This window comes from Rhopalosiphum maidis, chromosome 3, assembly GCF_003676215.2.
Source record: "Rhopalosiphum maidis isolate BTI-1 chromosome 3, ASM367621v3, whole genome shotgun sequence".
Taxonomy (NCBI): domain Eukaryota; kingdom Metazoa; phylum Arthropoda; class Insecta; order Hemiptera; family Aphididae; genus Rhopalosiphum; species Rhopalosiphum maidis.
Genome location: NC_040879.1, coordinates 26,300,200 through 26,307,599, shown reverse-complemented (window position 1 = coordinate 26,307,599; position 7,400 = coordinate 26,300,200).

Below are 7,400 nucleotides of genomic sequence, written 5' to 3'. Positions count from 1 at the left end.
TTAATAGCATATATGATATATATATAACCCATACAATCATGCCTATATATATTGGGGTACATTGGTTCATGTATGTTATTTATATGATAACTTTCCTAAGTATATAATAATCAATATTATACACAATTCGAGTGCTCATCTACCAAAATGGGTCTTGAATGACAAATACAATAGGTATTATTATAAATCCAAAATAATTTAAAATAATTTAAAGCATATATTATAATGTAGGTTTATAAAAGTAAAAAAAGTGGACGATTCGTTCAATACAAAGAAAATATTTTTTTTTATACTAAGAATATTCCGGGAGTTATTAGGTAAATACCATCAGCCATAATTAATTATCATTAAATTCAAATTTAACGCATACAATTATTTTATCAATGACAAGGTACACTCAACACCTATACTCTACATGCAGCGGAGCAGTTATACCTACTTTTCCATATTTTAGTTTTAATTTCAAAATATTCAACGGCTCATAATTTAAAAAAAAAACTAACTATACATTTTTTCTGTATATTAGTCAAACTTGAAAGTAAATAGAGGATAAACTTCTAAACAATTTTGAATAATTTGATCGTATTTATTTATAATTGTTTAAGTATAAGTTCTAGTATTACTATACATTTTAGTCCTCATGCAGCACACTAAAGTCTAAAATAGATGCTGCGAGACATTTATCTAAAATACCAAGAAAATCTATATGGTTTAATTTATCCAATAAAAATAATCATGAACTTCATATTATGGTACTCTGTCAATTTGTTTAATTTCGGGTAAAATAAATACATTTATTTAAATGGAATTCTATTGGATTTATTACTGAATCTAAGTATGCATGGTATAATTATAAATAAGTACAGAATACATATAGATATCTTGTTAAGAACTAGCTCAACTAGCAAATAATAATCTATAACTTTTAAGACAAAATAGTTCAAGAAATTGATAACGTCAGATTTTAGATTTATTTCTTAAAGTTATTTTATATTTGAAATGACATCCATGGCTAATTATTGTTAAGCTATACGGCGGGTAGTGGCGATAAATAAATAGATATATTAAAATAAAATAAAAAAGCATAGATATAGTCAATTTCTAGGAGAATGACATGTTAAAATGACGAATTATATCTAATAAATAATAATTACTAGTTATAATTGAAGTAAATTAATAATGCAATAATTTGTAATAAGAGTGGTTTCATACTTCGAAAAAGTATTAAATAAAATATATATTTAATAAATGACTAAACGTTCATATTTTAACATCGTGATTTTTTGTTTGAAAGATAATTCTATAAATAGTACAAATAATAGTAATCTAGAATTATTCAAAACTTAATATTATACCTAATTTACTAATTATTGCAACTATCTTATCATGAGTGTATTTTAATTTTATATTCATATAGATTGACAGATAGGTAGGTTATAATGAAAATGACAATTGTAAATTTGTTTGTAATTAAAACATCATGCAATTTTAGTTATTAGTTATTTTAATGCAAAAAATTCATTCGTTATTTAATTCATCTGGTTATCTGAATATATTCAGTCATGAAGAAATGACAAGAAACACAAAAATAAACCTACTTATATAGAATACACACTTTAATTTAATTTATTAATAATAACCATTTATTATCAATATTTATACATTTATAATTATTACAATTATGACGCTTTTGACATTTTTTTTTACAAATTTTCAAGTATTTTATAGTTCAATCAAAATTGAAAAAAAAACACTTGATGGATTATAAGAATATTCTCCTCTAGTCATCTCTAATGCATCAGTGATGCAAATGAATAATGATTAAAACAAATGATAATAATAAGTAATATTAAAGTATATAAGTAGCAAGGGTGGCAAATTATTTGAACACTGCGTGCCATGAAAAATATTACATATTACATTATATTCAATATTGTATAAGAAAATAATTATTGTAATTTTATTGTACAATTAGCTATGCACTTCGTCACCCGTACAAAATGCACCCGTACAGTGTTAAGTTTGGTTGCCTATAATGTTAACATTTAGCATAAGGTTAAAAAACTATTTTTTGGTTTTCTGAATATGTCAAATGATATCTCTAATATATAAATTATACATAATTGTCCCGCCTAGAGTTGAATTTTTTCAATCGATTAACCGATTATGTATCATTCGTTAAAAATAATCTATTATTCGAATAATCGATTAAATAATCGCACAGCCCTAAACATAATAAAAAGGTCATTAACCGAGGGAAAAAATATCCTATCTTATGACGGAGATAAAATTACACATATTGATCATAATTTCATCAAAATCGGTTAAGTAGTTTCGGAATGTATCGACTATCGAGAACATCATACTGGTCGAAAGTCAAACACCAAATTTTTAAATATATTAGTTAGGTATTTTCGTATTAGCAGGTATCTATTTTTATTGAATATTACTAAGATTTAATGTGACAAACAATTGGGGCTATAATTAATACATCACTTTAATTTATGAATATATCACTTATTTACAATTTACATGTGAAATATTAAAAAATATTTGTGGTGAGCTATCCTTTACATCTAAGGGTATGAAATATAGTTTACATCACTCTCTTAGACCTACTGGATATACACACAAAATTTCATCAAAATCGGTCAAGCCGTTTCGGAGGACTTTGGCCTTTGGCGACATACATTTTCCAATTTTTCTGTTGTGACACTAGATTATTATATATTAGATTAATGTATTCATACAACAAATATTAATTTAGGTACATAATATAATAACATTCCTTTGTTAATTTTTTGTTTTTTTGATATAATTTTGTTTTAATGCTTGATACTAATTCTTTGATATTGTTATATAAAAATATTTTAATTGTTCACGTGCCAATGAGCCATTCCTGGTAAATATATAGTATAAGTATATTAAGTACTACATTAATAAATAATTACCAATATAGTCGATATCATCATTCATCATTAACATTTAAAACAAGGGCTAAAAGACCAGCAGCCAGTGCAATTACTTTGTTATAATTAAGTCATTGTATGATATGATATAATTCAAAATTAATTTTTTCTTTGTGTACTTACTACTTACAATTCCTACAAGCTAAAATTGATATAAATATGTAATTATAAAAAAAATTACTATACATATTATATTATTACTTATTTATAATTTATATATTATACTTATATTTGATAATTATATTTTAAAATTTTTAAAAAGAATAATAATATTATAACTAATTATGAATAAATTTAATTACATAGGATTTTAAAAATAAAATTAAACATTAGTAATATTTTTTTTAAAAATCAGTGATTTTTACTACTGAAATTTATCACTTAATAACATTTATGATTTTATCTCGAATATTTGATTGAATACTTGGTGCTTTCTTTAATTTTTTTATTGCTTTAAAAATACGGATTTCAGTGGTGTGAAATATCAAATAATAATCGTACGACTGTCGTTACCCGTAACCCATTGCACGTCTGCCTATTTTATTTCGATCTTACTAATAATAATATTATCTGCGTGTAACCATCATTGACGATTTTTAATATGTAAATGCTTTCGTGTAAGCACGCCTGTCGCCTGTTACGCTATTTTACGTCATTGTTTATTTATATAGAAAATACTGATATATTTAAATTTTAAAGTGTTGTGTGTATTATTTTGTAGTCTCATTTAATTATGTCGAAAAAGACATATTTTCATAGGCATAACTAGAGGGGAAGGCTTAGCAGGCACGTATCTGAAACTTCGTCTTGGGAGGAACGATTAATTTTTTTAGGAATAGTCCAAATCCTCTATAATATATTTGTGCTGGTTTACTCTTATATAAAAAGGGTTGCTTATTATAAATAATTAATAATAAATATTAATAATTATAGTTATAATTAGAACTAAGAAGTTATAGAACTTACATATATTTGTCTATGCTTTATATTTATAGCTATAGGAGAGCTATAAATCCGTTTCATAACCTAGCGAGTTCATTTTTGTTGTTTTTTTTTTTTTGCATATTTGGGTTCATTTTTAAGAATAGCATATTAAACGTTTTTTCGTGCATAAAAATGCATATTTAGTTAATATTATCGAAGATTATACTTAAATAAAAATATAAAAATATCCTCACGGACTACCATCGTCGATTACACGTTGACAATTTTAAAAAAGCTTTAATTATCCAATGACTTCAGTACAACAAATTTACAGCTTTGAAAAATAAATAAAAATTAAATGTGAGTGTTACAATATTTACAAAAATTTATAATTTTTTTTAGATATACAAACGTTGAAACAAGAAGTCGTTGATTAGATACTGACATTTTGACCCTGTTTATAAATTGTTTTATATTATATTATTTTTATTTTTATTTATAATTAAAAATTTGATGTAAATTTTCGATTTTTTGGCATATTTTCCTTTTTTGTGCAAATTTGCATATTTTGACAATTTTTTCTCCTATAACTTCTCATCCCTACTTATATAAGTTATAAAATACATACTAAGATAGACTATAATACGGGCTTTGGGAGGGGGCGATCGCCCCCATTACCCCCCTCAAATACGTGCCTGAGGCTTAAGTAGGCTTCAGTTCACCTAGAATTTCTTAAAGCCCTATACTTTTTTTTATGAAAATAAAAAGACGATTTATGTTTAAAAATGTCAAATTAAAGAAGTATACCGTGTACTGCATATAAACGTACGGTTTTTGATGTTGGATATTATATTTGATATAATATAGATTTTATATTTTTATGGAATTCAGGTAAAACAAAGAATTTTTATGCATTATTAATAATATTATTAATCAATCTAAATTTTACTCATAATTTTTCTATCTAATTCAATTAAATTAAAACTTATTACTGTGTGGGGGTAATTATGTTCCCATAGATACCTTATTTTGCTATAAAACATTTTTTAACTACATAGCCCCCCTTAGCTTAAAGAACTAGTTACGCCTATCCATATTTAAATGGTTCAGAAAAAATAAAAAAAAACTTAAATCAGAATGTTTTCATTTAAGGCAGTACTTTAAAATACTTCCGAATCCGTAGATTTAAATATATATATCAACCTTACATACTCTAATAACGTTAGACAAATTGAAAGAAAATTTTCCGGATGTATAGAAGTTACTACAAGGATATTATTTTATTTGCCTAACGGTCATTAATTGCATCAGCTAAAGAGCGTTTATTTTCACAGTTAAAAAGAATAAAAAATGATTTACAAACAACTGTGTTACAAAAAAGACTAACTAATTCCAATCACGTGAACTGAAAACGACATAATCAAAGATTTTGCAAATCAAAAACTCGAAAGAAACTTTCAAAATTGAATGTTGATATTTTTAATTTAGCATGTAATTATATTTTCTACATAATTCTGAAAATAAAATAATTTTACCAATCACTTATAGTTTACATTGTCTTAAAAAAAAATAATAAGACTATTAAACTACTATGTCGGGTAACGTAATAATTTGATTGTGATTTTATGATAATTATAATAAAAATATAATAGACAAAATATTGTTAAGAGTTTTTTGATTTGTAATTATGAGTTAACTTCACTTTTTCTTATTAATATTTAAATTTTAAGATCCAAAAAATAAACAACTTTATCGTTCATATAAGTTTATGTAAGTAACAAATAATAAAAAATTGTAGAGCAAAAAAAAAATAGTGTTTTAACTGTTTTAAGATATTATTAGTATTTTTGAAAATATAAAGCCAAAAGCACATGAAAAGTTTGTACAGTCCTAAGCCTTAACGGCCCCTACAATAGCTAAAGACGGTTCTGTACATGAACTTATATTATGTATGCGTATTTATACTATGTTTACAGGAAGGTTACATTAGGAAAGAAGGTTTTACACTAATTCAACAAACAGTTAATGCGTGTGCCAATGGTATTATTAAAAAAACTACGCGAATTACAAATTTTGCCAATTCGCATAAATATTAAAATAACATACAAAAATTCGCATCATTGGATCATATTCATAAGAATGTATGTAAACAATGAAATAAAGTAGATATTCACATATTTAATTAAACTAATCATAATATCTAATAAAATACATATTACATATAGTTAAAAATATTAATTGCATGTCAAAAAAATAAATATAGGAAAAATATGTATAATAAAATATTAATATACAATATACATAACATACCTATATATATATATAAATTATTAATTTAATTTATATATAATTAAGTTTGTATATTTTTTTAGTACCAAACTTTGGTACCGACAATCAGTTGATTTTTAGTTACATAACTCAATATAAAATTTAATGACGTAGTTAAAGGTCAAAACAAAAAAGTATATATTTATATATTATACATAGGTAGGTACTTAATATAATTTAAGTTTTTATAACTTTTTAGCAGAAGAATGTGATCCCCATATTATGAAATAATCATTTTTTATTAAAATATCTTATAATATTTTTGTATTTTTTCTAAGTATTAGTTATAAGTTTTCGGATAGAGAAATAGAAATTATTTTAAAAATAACCTTTGATAGATATTTCTTAATTAGAGTATTTGGAATAATCCGCAATATTACATTAAAAATAATAGTTGGAAAAGTAATGCATTTAAAACACACAGCCAATCGTACTTATCAGTTATACTAAGTAATATTAGTATTAAAATGTTATTTGTAGACGTGCTAGACCTGTAGTATAGATGCATATAGGTAGGTAATAAGAATTAGGTATTTAGGAAATGTCTCAAACTATAATAATTTAAGCCAACTATACAAAATATTTATAGTAGACAAGTCGTGTAATATTTTATCGAGTATTAGTAAAATGATAAAAATGTGCAATCGTGTTGTGTTATACACCTTGACGAAAATGCAAAATGAATTAATAAATTATCTAAGCAAGAAATAAGTATAAATAAATGCATTCACTGCAATGGCGCTAAGTGCGTAAAGAAATTATATATGTATACTTATACTACTATTATTATTATATTTATATCTCATTACTTGGGCTGGAGTTTATATGTAATAAAAACCAAAAATATATGTACATACAATGGAACTTCGAGAACTCAAACCTCTATAAGTCGAATTTTTGATAACTCGAATTTTATTTTCACCCTCAACCGATTCGAGTTATCGAGGTTTCATTGTATATATGTAACTAAAATTTAAAATGACCAAAATATGTAGTATAAAAAAAAAATATGTAATAAAAAAAATGTAAAATTATAACGTATACAATTAAAATTAAATTCTCAATAATTTAATAATATACAATTAATTGTTTTTAGTTTCTAATCAATTTTATTTAAAAAATATAAAATATAAAGATATTTTCACAACCACGCGAACGCAAGTACTGACACTTTTTAAA